Raw genomic sequence first — 19,754 nt, forward strand, 5'->3', positions numbered from 1 at the left:
TTCACTGTGGTCTTTTTTGTTGGGGGTGGGGGCGGGATGTGGATCTCCAGTGAGATTAGTTTATGGTCTGATCTCACCAATGAGGGATATACTTCCGGTGTGGAGCATTTTGGCCCCATGTTTGTGATGATCAGGTCTAGTATATTTTCACCTCTTGTGGGAATGGTGACAGGTTGTTCCATAGCATTTGAGTTTATGAACTCCAGGAACCTTTGGGCTAGGGTATTGGGGCTTGAGTAATGTTCCCAGTCTATGTTTGGGTAGTTGAAGTCACCCAATATGATGGTGTTTGGAGAGACATTTATACTCTCCAGTGTCTTCAGGAAGGCTGTGTGGGGTTCCTGAGTTTGAGAGGGTGGCCTGTAACATGCTACAAACTGTAGAGCAGTTTTGCCTATGGTTAATTGCACCTGAATGGTCTCTTTTTCAACAGTGTGTTTACCAGTTAGTTCCCCTGAATATCTGGTTTAGGTATCTGTATCCTGCAACCTTCTGCAATGTGCTTCTATATATTCTAACAGGGAAACACAACTTGGAAAATATCAGCAGGCATTTGGCCAATCTTTCTCTCCAAGATGGGAAGTCTTATCCTTCAGTTACTATTACCACCGCTTTTCCCACCTCTGCTCCACCACACTGTTTTTCCCCTTCTCCTGAGTTTTCAGTTACTATCTCTTACTTCACATTTTTTTCTTTCTTGTTGACCTCCTGAACATCACAGACACTTTGTACATGAATTTCTGTTAATTTATAGCAGTTCATAAGCTTCTGTTGTTTTACACAGTTTTCTGCCCATGGCTCCATTTTTAGCTTCTTATACCGATGCCACAACCTTGGAATCCTGAAATATTAGATGGTCCCAAGGCCTTTTAAACAATCTGTGAAGCCATCACTAGTTTAATCGTAACATTTCCTATCAAACTCAGTCTAAGTTTCAACTGCTCTCCAAAACCAAGCTTGCCAATGGTAATGTCCATGGGAACAATCTTAGGTCTGTCGGTCATGTGGAGAAAAAAAAAAAAGCTAGGATAAAGGTTCATATTCTACAGTCTGACTGAGGTAATGCAGTGTAGCATGTCAATGTTATGTCGTGGGGTTAATAAAAAGAAAGGTTAACAGAAAATTAATTACTGATGTTCTAATAGTACAGTAGTGATGTTTATAAACCATAATTTCATGAACTTCATATCATTTGCCTATTTGTAATAAATCCCTTATGTGAAATTTAATTAAGACATAATATTCAAGATGCTACTTTATGCAGATAGTGCTGTAATTCAGTAGTAGCGTTATCAAAACTATGAAATGCATTCTTAATATATACATCCATGAAGGATTTTTCTATCACTAAAGAAATAGCTGTATTTAGTTTGAACCCATAACTAGGCATTTGAAAATAACAGACTGTAAAAATAAGTCACGCGCACAATAACATTGTTCATGGTGGATATATGCATGCTATAACATTTTAAATGTTCACAGCAATCAGAAGAAGCTGATGCTAAAACTGGTCCAGCATATACTTTAAAGATAAATGTGTAATTGGTTTTGTTTAGATAAGAGAAATGTAAGCTCAGTTAACCTTGCAAAAAATCAAATATGTAAATTACAATTTTATATGAAAAAATGGGATAATAAAAAACTTTCACAGAAAAAAAAAAGTGTGCATGTTGCCATTTGCATTTTGTCATAAAAGTAAATTTTTCGTCGCTATGACTGCCCTTTCACATTTCTGCCAAGTACTACATTAGCCAGGGTGATTAATCTGACTCCACCCCCTTCTTTACAAAACTACTGGTAAATGCTCTGCATTAAAATAAAATGTTAGTTCTCTCAGTACTGTTTATTTTTCCATGGCACACAAACATTTTGTCAACAAGTCTTTTAGCCTGCTAATCTCACACAGTACACTGCACTGCTCTCAACCTTCAGTGTCAAAAATGTGTGGAACACTACCTTTCACAATAAAGAACTATAACAGGCAAAATGTGGAACACTTAAAACGACACTTATTAACGGGTTCTTCATATTTCTTTAACTACTTTTTTCCGTATTACTTACTGTGGATATTGGTTAAAAAATCTTAATCAAGATGGGCCGAAGGTGGCGGAATTTCAGCTCTAGCAGCGTGGAAAAGAAAACTGAGAAATAAGCTGATCATACCACTGGCTCTTAAGTAAAATTCAGTTACTGATTAGCAAGTACACTGTAGGGATGCCAGCAAAGAAATTTAGAGAACTGAAAGAAAATCAGAAAAGGTAGAGAGAAAACTCTGGATAGGAAGAATCCTGTAGCTATTTAGCAAAAAAAAAAAAAAAAATTAAGCTTCAGCTTTGGTACAAGAGGTGCTTTCCAGTAACTTGAGGGAAAAAATAAATTAAATTTACTCAGAAGTGAAATATATGAAACTGAAGTAGATCAACTCAAATAACAAAAGGATGGATAGAAAAATAGAAATTTTAACTAGTTAGAAAAACTGATCATTTCAAACTCGGTTCTTTGTAGTTTTATGAAAAGGCTGGGCTGGTTTAGTAGGAGACTTCTCAAGAAGGGTAGTTTCAAAAAAAAAAAAAAAAAAAAATGACAGAACACGTAGAGAACCTGAGATTTTCTGCTGTTCCACAGAAACTGGAAGGAAGAGACTATATTAATTATATGAAAGCACAAAACAAGCAACTGGATTGGTATTCCACATTTGGAATTCTTAATTGAAAAGGCACATTGCCAGATTTGGAGCATACACACAAGGATTAAGCATCCAATACATGCATTAGTAAAAATGCAATTACACAAAAAGAAAGAGCCGAGCCTGACAAAACTGTCACAGTAGGGAAAAGCATTAAAAACTGGAGACAGAAGAGTGTTTCTAGAAATTGATTATTTACTGTATCATGCAGAAGAGAAGCAATTTTATCGCAGCAATAAGAAAATATAGAGAGGCAAGTGTGAGATTCAAACTGCTGTAACCAGCTGTTTTCAGAATATTTTTTCCTGGAGGAGGAGAAGGCATTTCGGATGCAGAGCAATCCAAGAAGGAAATACAAAAGAGTGTATCTAACAAAAAATGAGCCAGAAAACAGAAGGGTACTCTGCTTCTGATTTATTCCAACAATAAAAACTCAGACAGAGATTGCCAGTAAAACCTTTTCAAACAAACAAAGGAACTGACTAGAAGAATCTGATTAGAGTCCAAGACACTCCGGAGTCTAGTGTAGGGAGATAAACTGGTGAGTAAATGGAAGGCTAATAATGCAAATCAAATTAATCGCATTTGTGAAATACAGCTTTGCAGGAAAAAAGTGTCTGAAAGACTGATTTTTGTTAAATTTGTGGGCAGACTGCAAAGCATATACCCCACTTTATGTCAACAATGCATAGGAGGTCACAAAAGGAAACAGTAACCAAGTAAAATAATTTTTTGTTCTTAACAGCATTTGTTTTAAAACATTTCATTATATAAACTGCATTAAAATGTTATATAAGCTGCATGTTACACAAAGTAAAGCAGTTTTTTGTACTGTGTAGTCAGAAGCATTTAAAATAGAGGGGAACTTCTCAGCGACAGCTGTATGCGTTAAAGATATTAAAAGTAAAGAAGTACTTTATTAGCTGTAAGAAATATAGGCTTAACAATATAACAAGAGAAGAAAGGCTGGACAAAGCAAGTTTAATGTTGATATGCAATGATCTTAGGCTGCTGAGGTGGGGTATAAAAGTGCACTGATTATATATAGAACTAAAGTATTGCCTCTTAGTTTACAAGGGTGAATGCCTAAAGCAAATATTCCCTTGGTTTAAGCTATAAACAAATTGTTTTTAGTAAGCAAGTAGGCTTGAAAAATAAGACCAAATGATGAAATCCATAATAAATGATAAGTTTTGAATAGCTACAAATATTTTTTGTCCCCATTGTCAAATGTTCAGTGAGGATCAAGAAGTCTGCAACTGAAAGCGGTTGCACACATTCTGTTCTGAATGAAATTTACAGAGATTCACTGCTGACTTCCTTTACATGGAAATGAGCTGTCTACAAGTGAAAACAATCTCGACAGTTCTGAGCATTCTTTGTTGAAGCAAATGCAAAAATTAAAAAGGTACAGTTTGAGAAATGTATCTAGCTTTTTTGTTTTATGGTTTTCATTAAAACAGTCTTAAAAATATTGCAGAGGTTCAAATGGAGATAAGAAACAACTGTATAAAAGACTAGCCTTAAAACGGTATGTACATGCATCACCATCACAAAAGCTGGAAAAACATAAAAAAAAACTGTCATGTACAACAGGTGGGAACAGCTTTTTAACATACTGGCTAGGCTATCCATACTTCTTAAAGTGTACAAAATATAAAGCTGGTGTTATCTAGATCCATAATAAATCTCACAAGAAATAAAAGATAAGATAAACAGTGGTGCAACTCATCTTTTGTTATCTGAACACAGTCAATAGTTTAGGCTATGAACAAAATGGTAATATCAAGTTCTGGTCTCTTGAAAGTTTAGAGAGCATTGTTCTCAGAGTAATCATTTATTCACCATGACGTTTATCTGGCTTGTGGTATCAGCTGCATTTCTTTTACTTTTATTTCATCCATTATGGAAAATGCATCATTCATTTCATGTTTCTTTGTAGACTTCCATAACCTTGTTGTTATAACTTTCTGCTACCAACAAAAAATAAAAAAAAAATCATGGGTTGATAGCATCTTGGCTTTCCTATGTTACCTGGCCATCTGAAAATTATTAATTATTTCATGCCAGTAGATTTCTGACCGCAAATATTGGGCAGTAAACATTTTAAATCCCTCCACATCAACAACACTCTTGAAGCTTGTAGGACACTAAGTCTACCAGGTATGTAAAAAAATATGTACACTTAACATTTCCAGCAAGAATTCTACATTTCCTACACTTAGTTGTGTATCATGGAGCTGAATGCATTTCCCCTATTGTTGGTCAGAAATTTGGATACTTAAAATCTACTATACCAACTGTTCTTAATGAGTTACCCTTCATGTGCCTCCTTGCTACCAACAATTTATATGCTCTACTATCAACCTTTTCTTTGAGATCCCATCAGACTCGGAATGTAGCAACAGCTGAACTATAGTCGTTTTTTTTTTTCTTGATTTTTAAAACACTTTTATTAAAACTGACAAATAATAGAAAAAAATCCATATTAACGTTTTTTTATGCATTACACTTACCAGTTTTCATTCACTCCCAACATTACATAAAATTGCTCAGTTACTGTCTGATTAAACCTCACTCTTCATCTGGAAGATTACCCTGCATATAATGTTTCCACAAAATCCATTAATTTCTATGAAATTAGATAATTCCATTTTCTAAAAGGCACCATCTCCAGTTCTTATTTATCTGCTTTACACTATTCACTACTTGTTATAGCTGGTTTAGTTTTTTTATTTCCATTTTCTAGCAATTTGCTTTTTTAGAAACCAACATTAAACTTGGTAAGTACTTACTAGATCTTGGGTGCTCAAGAGTAATTATACCTGTTACAGCCATTTGCTCCCACAATATTTCTGATAAAGTACTCCACTGGGAATTTCTGAAGTCTGTCAACTTGTTACACGCTCAAAAAAGACACTTTTCCAATTTTCTCTCTCTTTCCCATCACATTTTCAACACTTACAGCTATCTGAGGAACACTTTTCTCAACTATTCGAGGCAAAAAATAAAACTAAGCAAACACTTTAAAGCAAAAATCTTAAACATTCCAACGTTGTTGCATACTTGGAAGCCATACAGATATCCTCACATTGCTCCTTTCTAAACTGCCTTTCCAGTCTTTTCTAACCTTCTCTGACTGAAGTTCAAAGGTTTACGCAACAAATTTAGATGCCCTAATAATTATCTATTTTAACAGCAGCGTCTGTTCTAGACTGCTAAAAATTCTATCCGCGCTGGCCTTTTACTCAGCACTCCCTTATCCCAATTTCTCTGCCTATATTAAGGAATCAATCCCTGGAAAGAAAGGCTGTCTGTAACCTACAGTACAAACATTTGTTTGGCCACATCCCAAACCATTACCTTTCTCCCTCTATTTATTTGCTCTCAGTACCATGGTTCCTTGCCAGTTTTCTCCAGTAAATTCCAGTACCCTCTAGCCAGTTTTCTATACCCCTACTTTTGGGCAACTCTCCTTTCTCTATTCTTGCGTTGGGTTCGTTAGAATAACTTCGGCTATGTTATAAATATAATACTCTGTACAGTTTTTGTTCTCCTTAAGGATCTGCACTCAAAATCCTACTCATCTCATTTCCCCAACATCATCATCCATTTTCTCTGATATATAACCTTCTGCCTGTCTTTTGTATTTCAGTCAACTGCTTAGCTCTAAAAGTATCTAATCAGGTAGCCATGAACCATCTTGGTTCCACAAAAAGGTTCAATTAATCACAGTAAACCCTTCCTTTCACCTCCACAACAATTAAGTAATAAAAATTGAATTAATGTCCACAGCTTCTCCTCTGGTAGGCAGAAATATGCCTGACCTATACATAAAACTGAAGGGGCCAAAATCAAACATTCACTGCTTGTACCTTACTAACCATAAAAGTCAACAGCTACAAGTTTCACAGTTTTTGTATGATCCTCAGTTTAGTCTCCTTCCACATGCACATCTATCAAACAGAATCTTTTTTTTAATTCATACACCTAAATATTCCTCAGTCATTTCATAATTTACCACTATAGCTTTTGTTTTACCTTCATTACATTTTGTATTCCAAAATTACTTGAAACGGTCTCAATGTTCCAAAGGCTTCATTTTCTGGATTTATCAAATACAAAATAGTATCTGCAAATAAGGTTTACTTATCTTTATTACCATACCAGATATACCACCGCATTTGTGACTCCCTTTTCTTCTTTACCAATGGCTATAAATATAAAATCTAGGGAAAAGAGGGCACTCCTACATGGTTCCCTTATTCATAACACAGCTTGTCAGACCAGAACTCTCTCATTTTAATTCTTGCCCAAGACCCTTCATACATCCTCCAATTTAACCTGATTATTCTATTAGGGAATGCAAATGCTTCCACTGCCCTACTCAAAATCTCAACTGTGTATTTTAAACTGTTGTCTGCACCAAGACCCTTCAGCAATAGTGGTATTTTCTTACATTTGGCTACTTTCTAAATTATCATTGCTATATTAATATTAGTAAATGATTGCCTCCACTCTATAAATCTATATTCATGCAGATCAATTTTATCAACACCTTTGCCATTGTCTTCGCTATTATTAGACAGACATAATAAAATGTTCTGAAATTGAAATGGTCTATACAAAGATGGGTCTAAGGGTCTTTACCTTCTTTCAGCAATACAGGCACCACAGCTTTCTTGCAAGGTACTGGTGCTTCCCTTCCGTTTGTAATATTGTAAAAACTTTCAGATCTGCCCTAACTTCCCTCAACTTCAAACTTCCACAGGAAAACACTCTGTTGCTGGAGACTTCCTTATTGATTGATTATACAGCACCATTTTTATCTCATCTCTTCTTACCTTAATTATTCATTGTCGAGTCTCATTTCCCTCTAAACTTAAGTATTTCATATAGTGCCTTTTCTTGGTTTCCACATTCCTCTGCTCTACACAAATTCTTAACATTTCCGAATCATCTCCAATACCTCTACAGGATAATTTTTTTTAAGCCATAGGTCAAGCTTGATGACAACCTTTCTAGTTTCTGTTATCGAAGTCACTTTGCTAGAAGGTTTTGCTCTCCAGAGTTAGCAAAATACAGTTATTTAACATTAACCTTTATCTAAACACTCCCTTACTTTCTCTTTAACACTGAAGTTGCTCTTCTTGTGCTTCTCCATTACTTATCTATTCTCTCTCCTTTACTTATACCATGTTTTTAAGCTCCATTTTATCAACCTCATTAGGTTTCTCTTCTAAAGGAAATTTTCATCTTCCCTAATAACTCTAATAATTTTCATTACTTATTCCTTAAATTCATCTATTCTTAAACAGGTAAGTTGAAAAGTGACAGTGTCTTGTTTTTACTTCACTAACCTTCATTACCTTAGTTTATATGCAATACTTATTGGATGCGTGTCAAAAGCTTTTGATTAAATACATACAATCCTGTGAAATACAACTTCTATCCTGCATTAGCCAGTTACGTACCTTGGGGAAAAGTATCTAAATTTGGTCTGTGTTTCTACTACTGCATTCACATCTTCCATCACAAATATTTCCATAACTTAACCCTCTTTTGTTACATTTTCCCTTCTAGGTCCTCCATCTACATCCTCATTATTGTACATAAAGTTCCAGCCCCCATGCATAAATACTATTCCCTGCTGAAAGCATATTTCTCCCATAATTTTAAGCTCCATAACAGCAGTTTTTGCTGGAATTTAAAGGCATGCCAGTGTAATCCTCCTCCCTCATCAATAGTCCCTTACAAGCACAAGTCTACCATTGCCTCTTTCCTCTTCCAACTCATTCGTAGCCCCATTAGTAATATTATTCCTCTTTTCCTTTGATTCAGATATTCTGCTGAATGTCCATCCTGAAATCCTTTCAAATTAACATGTTCATTTCTATCCAAATGCATCTCCTGCCACATTGCTATTCCCCGAATCCCATCCTACACTTAATAAAATTCAATGCTCTCTGCTTTTCTATACATGGAAGGCCATTACATTCCATGATAATATAGACAAGAGTAGCCATTATGAAAGACAGCAATAAATTCACCTGTAGTGAGCAGACTCCCAACTCCAGAAGGGAAGCCACACACAACTTTTTTTAAAAACACCACAAACACCTTTATTTAAGCTTAGAAAGCAAATTCACGATTAGCTTTTTGTCTTAGACATGAAGTAGACCATCAGAATAAAACAACGTAGCTTTGAAAGTGTTTTTCTAGTAAAGCAGCTGACTAAGTACCAATTAACTAAATTAAATGTTCTACTTTTTTGAACCTCCTCTTTCATCTTAGAACAAGGGGCACAAAACTACATATGTTTACCTTACATCCACCGGTATTATCTTCTCTAAAAATTTAAGTCACCCATGTTAAAGAACATTGCAGCTCCTGCTCCCATCTACATGGATTATCATATGTTCCTTTCTCTCTTCCCCTCAAAAGACGTAAAAACAGCTTGCATGCTTTCAGTTAACATTAACATTTAGCCCAAAGGAAAATGCGCTGGCTACATTTAAACAAAAACTGTGTACTGTTCTATTAACTGCACTGAAATGTTCAATTACTTTCTCAGCAAACGTCTTATTCTGTCCCCACAGTTTCAAACTACTTTTTGCTTAACTACTTACCACTGTATCTTTAAAATGTTACATGTTTTTTCTCAGCAAAAAGAGTGCACAGAACTCTCAAGGTTAACTGCTTGCACCTGTAGACACCTCATCTCCAGGCAACAAAAGCCAGCAATGAAAAAGTATTAACATCACAGTATAGGCAAATAGACCTACTTTCGCAGAGTTTTTTTTTTTTTTTTTATAAATAAGAATCTAGAACAGAAGCAGCTGTTAAAAAGGTGATAATAAATATTTTGCATGTCCTGCTAATATTTTGCATGTCCTGCTAATTAAGTATAAGAATCTGAGGAAGTTCGGAAAGATTAGGAAGACAGACTGCAAAAGCAATTTGCAAGGGAACACTGAGATGACATATGCAAAATCCAGAAGGTTTAAGATTTTTTATGGTAAGTATATGTATAGATGCCTTTATACTCCAAGCACACTTCAAAGAAAACATTGAGCAACTCACGTGCATTGTCCCGTTTGACCAGCCTTGAAGAATATTTATTTTTGATGTAAATAGAGACACCTCCATCTTTAGTTCTTGCTTGTGAAGTAGCTGGCCTAAATGTGTAGAAGGCATTATAACCTTGCACTGCTGGTGTGCTCTCTATGGCTTTAAACCATGTCTCAGTGACCGCACAGACATCAGCATTCTCTAGGGTAAAGAGCTTCTAGGGAGCGGAGGTTTTTTTTTTTTGTTTAGACTAGTATAATTGAGCAGTAATACCTTTTCTACTTTCTTAGTTTTGATTTGCTATGTTGGAAATTTGGCACTGCCTAAAAAAGGCACTGTGGGGAAAGACAATGTTTAGCTAATATTCAAAAGCCTACAGGGGAGAGGTGCAGACCATCCCTGGTAAACCACTGTGGTATGCTGACCATCTCCTTCCATGCTGACAAATACTGCACCCCCTTAGAATGACACCAGAAACTAAGCCAGTTATTACAGTCAATCATCTTTTGTCTGTATTGAGGAAAATCTGTATGGGGGTTATACATAGAAACGTAGTCCAGCCTGTTAGAATAGGAACATTCCCCTGTTGCCACTGCAAGGCTTGCCCCTTCATTACTTTGGTGAATAAGCTCATCCATCCTACCACAAAACGCGTTTACCAACTTTATCATTATGCAAACTGTAACATTATTAATGTTGTTCATCTGGCTAGGTGTGGGCAGTGCTGTTCATTTTATATAGGGAAGATGAATAGACAACTAAAAGATCGGATCTTGCAGCACAAGAGATATTAGGCTAGGAGCCAAGTATAATGCTCTGCCACACATATCGTTTTACACACTGATCATGTCTTCTCTTTCATGGTTCTGCAAGTAATCCATGCAACTGCAAGGGGTGGGGATATTTAAATAAGACCAGGTACTGAATCTATTTGGATAGCAGAATTCATGGCTGACAAATCACCTGGCTTAAATTGTGTGCTTCCTAAAACCTGTTCTAAAAGGGAGAAGATTTTAGTGTTGATTGGTCAATATATTTTGTATATACTTTTGTATCAATATATTTTGTATATACTTTTGTATCAAGTTTTATGGACATGAAGAAGGGGATACTCAAAAAGTGCTTGCCCACCTTGTGTGTTTTTACATATCTATATTTTTATTAAAAGTTATTTTATGCTTTTCAGCATGGTGGTCTACGTGATTTTTCAAGTTTTTATTTTGGTTTTATACCACTGTGGACCTTTAATCCTTTTTTGGCTTTTTTCTCCGCTAGCTTTCCAAAATTCTGGAAAGATGTATCCACTTACAACTTCTTAAACACCTTCTAAACAATAATCTCCTCTCATCGTCACAGCATGGATTCTGGCCATATCATAGCACTACTACAGCTCTTCTAAGTTTCACTAATACTATAAATAAATTCAGAGATGATGGCAAAATAGTGTCTTCAGTCTTTCGGGACATGTCTAAAGCATTCAATAGTTTCCCATCCTAAGCTACTGTCCACTCTGAATAAGCTTAATATCAGCCCTGATGCTGTTAACTAGTTTCAAAGTTATCTATCTAGCCGCCACCAAGCTGTGAAATGGAAGGAAGATCTATCCCCACTCCTTCCTGTTACACTTTAAGTCCCCAGGGTTCAGTCCTAGGGCCTCTCCTCTTCAGCATAGTCATAAATGATCTTAATACTGCCTCCTGTCAAGCATCTATCATACAATATGCAGATGATTCAACCCTCATGTGTGTAGCATCCACAACAACAACTTCTTACAGTCGCACAAAAAGCCTTCTGATACTGAAATGTGGCTAGCAAACTCACAACTCATTCTCAACCCTAAAACTAAACTTATGATCTTTCATCCATCTAAACCCAGTAACCTCCCAGATAACTTATCACTGCCAGTAATAATACTAGGATTTTTCCCAGATTCCCAAACAAAACTATTAGCCGTCATAACTGACAGACTAAAATTTGACATACATATTTCTAAACACAATCAAAACGATACACAAGAAAATGGGAACAATGTATAGAAACAAAATTTCTTAACAGACTCTGCAAGCATAGCCATAGCTACAACCCACCTTCTCTTCTCACTCTTATGTGCATCCCCCATACTTAACCAACCTCAAAAAGTCAGAAGTAAATTAGAATCATGTTACAATAAGATTGCCAAATTTGCAAGATGCCACACATTCAACCAATCACTGTCAATGCCGCAAAAATCTTTCTTGGTTGGAACTACCTTATGTTATGAACTATAACCAATTAATAACGGCTCACAAAATAAAACACAGTCCTGACAATGAACCCTCCCTAAAAATCTTCTACAACCCTATTCTAACATCCGTAATCTTCGATCATCTAACAAAGACTTACTCCAAGTAACCAAAGTATCCAATACAGCAGGCAACTCTCTTTACGCTTTGTTGCCAAAAATTGGAATACCCTTTCACATAGTATTAGATCCATAAGCAATCTTAATCATTTCAAAATATCTCTCAAAAGACATTTATTTGAATCCTGGCTTTGCACATTTAACACTCCAGGTTAATTATTAACTTAGCACCACTTATACAATTTGGCTGTACGTACTAACTCTGTTAACATATCCCCTCTAACAACACTACTTCTCTACAAGTAGTTACATTCCTAGCTACAACACTCACCACAGACGTATTACTAACTAGGCACTACTTTGCCCAAGTGATTCTTCCTACTTAATTTCCTGTTATGTTCTTCCACATGTATAAATTCAACCAAATATTTATCTATATTCAAGTGTTTAAAATCTTGTTCTAATTGATACAATCTACATACTTTAGTTTTTTTAATTTTTATCCTGTATATGTGTGCACACACATTTTTTGTTTATAACTTCTATTACTTTTTTTTTTTTCAATAATTTTTATTTTTACATTAATGAATGTCACAAATAAAAACCATCTTACAACATGACCGTGTGCATATATATATATATATATATATATATATATATATATACATACATTTATATATATATATATGTATATATATATATATATATATATATACACACACACACACACACACACACACACACACACACACACACACACACGTTATACATTGATGTCAAATACCACAGGATATAGGTCATACAACATATCTATTTACACTATGTACATAGATGCTTTCATTGTTAATTCCACAGTTATATAGACAGTATATACATTCGTAATATCCAAGTTATTATTTAATATCTGAACTTGTATGTGTTCTTTGGTTCCATTATAGTGTATTTCTAAGTTGCGTGTGATGAATTATGCTAATATGATGTTAAAGGTTTGTTCCCAAATTTTCTCTGGATTTCATGTTTTTGTTTCTTTTATCTATTACTATTTTATGAGCTAAAAGGTGTTGTATAGCTACTTGTTTAAAACCCTCCCAAGAGATATTTATCGTATCTAGCCATTTAAAAGCTATATACAGTTTCATTAGTAGGAAAATTGTTAAAAGTGTATGTGCTTGTTTTCTTGGGATGTTGGGTGGGAGAATGTGTAACCATTCCCAAGTTAATGTTGATGTTTGATAACCCGTTTTTTGTAATTGTTCCTTGAGAGAGTTCCAGAGTTTATAGACACATTTACAGCTCTAAAATACATGGATTAAGTCAGCTATCTGGTCCTTACAGTGTGGGCAGAAAGGTGATTTTGATGTGTTAAATTTGTGTAGGATTGCAGGTGTAAAATAAGCATTATTATTGATCATAAGCTGAGTGTATGCTAACTTTTTGAGGGGTAGAATCTTCAGTGTTAGATTGATTGCATGGCTTATTTGCTGATCTATGGATGGTTTAATTTTTCTCCAGTAGTTAGAGAAGAGAAGGTCCTTCTGGTATTTGATTTCATTTATCATTTTATATGAATTGGTAATAGTTTTCTTTGTTGTGATAATAGTTTTCCAAAGCCTGCTACAAGTTTCTATGTCACTATTGGTCATAGAAATATTTTGGAGATAACTGGAACACAGTTCTTTGATTTGTCTTAGGATTATTATGTGTGATTTAAGTTTAAGTTGGTCCTCATTTCTTGTATTGAACAGTTAAGGTAGGGATAGATATCTTGGATTGTTTTACCTTTTAGTCTGGGAAAAGGGACTAAGTCCAGCATCTTATTGTTTATTTTTAAATTTGGGTTTTTATGAAGGGGTTGCAGTATTGTCATGGCATGTCTAAGGTTCAAGAATTGAAAGATTTTTTGCGCTAGGTTGACAGACTGTTTTAAGGGCTCTATAATGTTATAAGTTTGTACTTCTTCCTGCTTCAGGAATGGAAGTGCTTTGGGATTGAAACCTAGAGCTTTAATATATCTATAATATATGGTCACCCAGAGAGGAGACCAATTTTCCATTGACGGGTTATGTTCAGCTATTCTCAATATTCTGTTAGTGTTAATGATAGAGTAGTACATTTTAAAATCTGGTAGATTTAGTCCTCCTTTGCTTTTGGGGAGTGTTAATTTTGGATAGGAGATTCTGTTTTTTTTTTTGGGTTCCCATATAAATTTTGCTAGGAAGGTATGAATTTGTTTGAAGAATTTATTATGTATTGTTGTCTGTGATGTCATGAATATATACATTCATGTAGGTAAAATGTTCATTTTGATTATTGATACTTTGGCCAAGAATGGTAGTTTTAGGTTGTTCCATCTTTTGCAGTCTTGCAGCATTATATTTTGCCATTTAAGGTTTACATTGTATTGGTAGAAGTCTTTGTTACTCTGGAAAAAGGTGATTCCCAGGTATTTAGTTTCTTCTTTAATTTTTATTGTGTTTAACAATGGTATTAGTGAGATGAGTTTGGGTGTTTTTAGGGGGAAAATAACTTCTATTACTTGATGTGATGACTTTGTATGTAAGCTTAGGCTAGAGCTTTTCTCCCTGGGCCTCTGCTGAAAATGGGCACTTTCCCAGTTGTACCATCCCGGTAAACAAATGTAAAATAAATAAAAATAAAATTAATTTGTAAAACCATCCATACTGATCTGCATGCACTATCAGATATTTAGAATTATAGTTCTTTTAACACCTAGTCAGGAAGCTTAGTAGCATTACTGGACTGTATTATGATGGCGTTCTTAGAGTTTCTTTTCAGCCAATGATCTTGTAGTCAGTATAATAGTTTCCCCACTAAAGTAATGAAAAAATGAATTGTGTACCAGTGTTGACTAAAATCCATCTTATTTCTAGAGCATTCTTTCAACACCCCTTTATATGACTATCCTGCCCAAGACATCTGAAAATAAAGAATCTTCTGAAGGAAATAAACAACAATGGTACAAAACTATTACTTTACAGCCAACTCCCATTAGCTAGTGCACTTTTTTCTTACTTCAGCTAAGGACAGAACTGTTTGTACACAAGTACACAAGAAGGAAGCATGGGTAGCCATGCTGACAAGCTGGGCTAATTACTATAGAAGGAAAATGAGATATTTCCCTTAACTAGAAAGTTATTAGTAACATTCAATAGCACAAAGCCTCAGAATGTCAGGCAAGGAGTTGAACTTGTACAACAACAGACTGCAAGACAGTACAGACTAGAAACAGTACAAACTGCCGGTTTGCTCAATGTCTTACAGTCCGAAGACCATTTTCTTCCATTACCAGCTGAATGCTGACACTGCAAAAGTCACTTAACCAAACAAACTAACATCACCATGTGGAAAAACAGTCATGCCTTAAGACAATAAATACACAATTATTTGTTTTTATGCAACAGTGAATTCCATTAAGCATTAGCTATTTTTCAGGGGAAGAAACTGTACTTTTGCTTTGCCCAAGTTACCCAGAGTCAATGTTGTTGTTGTGTCTTTCAGCTTTTCCCGGTTAGGGGTCGCCACAGCAGAACTCCGGTCCGCTAATGATTGGCAGTAGATTTTTACGTGCCGAGTTGCCGGCCCTGACGCACAACCTTCAACGAAGGTACGCCCATTCACGCATGTCTCCTCACAGAAAACGCTCTAGATGAGAATCGAACAGGACAACATCTTACTGTGAGGCGACAACGCTACCGCAGCACCACCACCCAGAGTCAATAAGACACCAAAATATACCTCTCAACCTCTTAGTGCAAGAAATCTGCATAAAGACTAAAACAGTGGGTGGAAAAAGGCACAAAAACAGGGACAAATTTTAAATATTGCTTTTCTGAACTAGAAAGTTACTATAATAACAGGATTTTGTGTTAGCATACATTTTCTCAAGGATACTACAAAACTAATTTCTTAGTGGGTTCAATCCTCGGTGATTTACCAGAGAACCACAATTTTAGGAGGAACAAACCAAAAATATGAGGCAAATATCTAGAGAGGTACGCACCAAGGGAATTGCCCATATGTAGTGTGCTAAGCCAAAACACCAAGGATAACTGCCACGGGGTCTTTGCATCCATCTGAACCATCTCCAGCTCAGACTTATGGGACCTTGGTTTAATGCCTTTCTCATTCAAAGGACAGTTATACTCTGCTGGAAGAAAGCAAATTACATACCCCCCTCACAAAACAAAAGATCAGCAAAACGGATAAAACCCATTTTATGTCTATACCCAAACACTTGCTTATCTAACTAAACAACAGAAGTTCCTTATTTATTTATTTCACATTTGTTAACCGGGAGAGTCCAACTGGATATATGTCCATTTTCAGTGGAGGCCCACGGAGAAAAGCTCCAGAGCAGTAAAACTGCAAACAAGAGATAGCTCGTTTACCAAAAAGGTACATTAGACAACATACAGAGGATACAGTTTTTATATTTCTTATAGAAATAGGTTCATAGGTAGGTACTAGGCTATCTGCCTAAGGGCATTTATAAGCCTAGCCAGAATGTGTCAGCTTTCGCCTCCCTTTTAAATTAGTTTCCTGTGCCTCTGTCTAGCAGGGCCATTTAAGTGATCCCAGGGGTAAATTTACGATTTCCCATCCATTAGTTAGGATTTCTCTTGAAGAGAGAGTCAGTGAAGGGCTCTGCCTAAGATAAATTGGGATTCTATTCCAGAGCAAGGGAAGTCTCTGGGACAGGAATGCGTCTCTCCAGCATGTCCTGTTTATTGTTGTGCTGAGGTTTAACTCACTGCAGCATGTGGCTCTAAGAGAAATAGAGTACATATAAGATATTGAGTTTAACAAAAGGTATACTTGCCAACATTCACAGGATACATTTACTTATACACCTTATAGATAACATACACAACTCGTTTTTACATACGAGAGACATGCTATGTCCATTTAGTTTACTTTACAGTGTTCAGGGTTACCATTAACCCATGCAGACAAAAAAAGCGGTAGATAAGCTGTTACTCTAGTGGCTGGAAACAGAGAAAAACAGAGAAATATGAGTTACTATCCAGGGGTGGTACAGGTACATAATCTATGATTCAGGAAGTGTGTTTTGAGTAGTTTTTTTAATTGGGTTGTGGAGTTGTTACTTATGTGGGCTGGAAGGGAGTTCCAGAATTTAGAGATGTAGTGGCTATAAACGCATCTACCTGCCTCGTTACCATAAGGACGTGTTGGGTACTTGATCTCAGGGATCTGGTAGTGGTGTAAGGTTGAAGTAGCTGCTGCAGGGCAGGGGTGTTGCCTGGATGATGTAGTACTTTGTGAGTGAGTGTCAATTTCGGGGCCTAGCAATTTGGCATCACTGCTGGGTGTGATGGTGGTGTTGCTGTGAGAGGAGATTGTAATGTTAGATGAGGGGGTGGAAATCGGGCTGAAGAGGAGTAGTTTTGGCCGGGTTTAGAATGAGGTTTTGGTTGGTGATCCATGTTTCTGCCAGGGAAAAGCATTATTGTGTTAGGGAGAGGAGGTGGTTAAGGGAGATGGCTGCACAGATTATGGTGGTATCATCTGCATATTGGACTACTGAGGCTTTGGGTATGGTGGATGGTAGTTTATTAGTAAATAGGGTGAAAAGTAGGGGACTCAGGATAAAGCCTTTGGGGTACCCCTAGGGAGATATGCAGTAAGGGAGAGAGCTGATTTTGCCATTTTACAGCTTGTTGCCTACCATCTAGATAGCTCTTCAACCAAGAAATAGTAGAGATGCTGAGGTTTAGGGTGATTAGTGTATGAAGCAGTTTTTTTTTCATGGTTGACCATGTCAAAGGCTTTAGATAAGTCTAAGAGAGTAGCAGTCCGTTTCAGTGGTTATGGACAGTATTAGTGAATAATGTAAACGCGGTGGTGGTACTATGGAAGGGTCTGAAACCATGTTGCTGAGTGGATAGTAATTTGTTTTCTAAGAGGTACTTCATCAGTTGCATGTGGATAACTTTCTCTAGGAGTTTTGATTGGGGGGACAGTATAGCTACTTTGTACAGTGGGGTTATACGAGATATTTTCCAAAGATGGGGTACTTTGCACTTAAGAGGGCACAACACAAATGAATCAGCAGAATAAGCCAAGTAACAGCTTAAAGTATTATTACCATCAGAAAAACACGAATATAATAACAAAGAAGCATTAAACGTGATACAACACCTAGTCGCCATACTTCCATACATATCTACTAAAATCCACTTAACTTTCATCTCGGTGGAAATTAAAAATCATTCTAAGATGTTGCCCGCTATACCTCTCAACCTCTAGGTGCAAAAAATCTGGACAAAGCCTGAAAGAATTGGGGGACAAAGTCCCAAAAAATAGGGTCAGAATTGAAATACTGCTCCTACAAACTTAGAAAGTTGCTAGAATAACAGGTTTGCACGATTACATATTTTCTGATAGATATAAAGTCTGAAACTCAAATGTCTGTCATTATGTTGTATTAGTAAGTGACTTCAGTTTTCAAGGATTTGCCAGAAAACCACATTTTTTTTAGGAACAGACCAAAAATATGAGGTAAAAGTCTGGACATTCTGCGAAAATCTATACAGTTGAGAGATATGTAAAACACACCTGCGTGGTTAAAAATAATGTTTATAACAGCCTTCCTGGCTAATGCAGCATCATCAGCGAGTAGGAAAGCCATTTGTTCAAGCACACAGCAGAGATAAAGACCTACAGGACCAGTAAGACAATCTACTCACTTTCTGCCCCGAGCAAACATTCAGCGAATTTAAATGGTAGCAATCTAAGTATCCGTTTAACATATAAATTAATGAAAAATACTGATAACTATACTACTTCCAAACATATTTCTAAAAAACATATAAATTAATGAAAAATACTGATAACTATACTACTTCCAAACATATTTCTAAAAAACAGAGAAATGCAGACCATCTACCAAAACCTCTGCAAGCAACGAGCATGACCAAAGTGCCGTCACGATACTGCTGAAATCCCAATACAAGCAAAAATGTACTTATTACACAGTATGCAGAAACCTTCATGACTGTAGGAAAGCAAATAAACACTTAGTGGGAGGTGACAATGTAACGCAAGTTACGCAAAGTGAACTGAAAACGCTTCCTTGATTACATTTAGGAAGCCTTGGATCATACATACATGATAGACCATAAGAAATCATTATAAATATTACTCACCCTTCAGCAATAATAGAAGAAAAAAGATAGAAAATCATACTCACAGAAGGCCAAGCCACTAACCCCCTCCAGCCGCAACTTCCTGAAAACTGTCGCTGGATAACCAATTACACCCCATCCTTTCTGATAAAATTTCTCATTGGATTACATAGCTTAGGAACGTTACCCTGATTAGAGGAAGACTGCAAACGCTACTCTAGCTTGTGCTGTATACGGCCAATCATAAAAGGAGAGTGGGGTTGGACGCAGGTGTACTCTATAGGGAGGCGGGGGTCACTTTCAAAGCTTTAAGCGTAGTAGTTGTTTTCAGGCTAAAGTACAATGAAGCTGTTTGAGAGTTGCTACTTGTGGGTATGTTTTATATGTAAGCTAGGTGCTTTCTATAATAAAGCTGGAATTCTTTTACGAATAATAGGTGTAATATATATCGTGTTTGTTTTTCACTGCTTGCTTGCTTACTGAGTGTATC

The 19,754-nt window shown here is 36.2% G+C and overlaps 1 protein-coding gene across 4 annotated transcripts in view; it reads right to left on the reverse strand.

The window, feature by feature from the left end:
* FKBP8 (FKBP prolyl isomerase 8) overlaps window positions 1-19,428 on the reverse strand; it is a 442,948-nt gene extending 423,520 nt beyond the window's left edge. Inside the window, exon 1 of one of the 4 annotated variants that reach the window (XM_044053847.1) lies at window positions 19,330-19,428. The gene's annotated coding sequence lies outside the window, so the exon portion shown is untranslated. Of the gene's footprint in view, window positions 1-19,019; window positions 19,129-19,285; window positions 19,306-19,329 lie in introns of those variants that run through there. The other 3 variants (XM_044053849.1, XM_044053848.1, XM_044053850.1) reach the window with 3 other exon arrangements.
* Between the last annotated feature and the right edge of the window lie 326 nt (window positions 19,429-19,754).

This window comes from Protopterus annectens, chromosome 13.part0, assembly GCF_019279795.1.
Source record: "Protopterus annectens isolate FY-2018-M chromosome 13.part0, PAN1.0, whole genome shotgun sequence".
Classification (NCBI taxonomy): Eukaryota; Metazoa; Chordata; order Ceratodontiformes; family Protopteridae; genus Protopterus; species Protopterus annectens.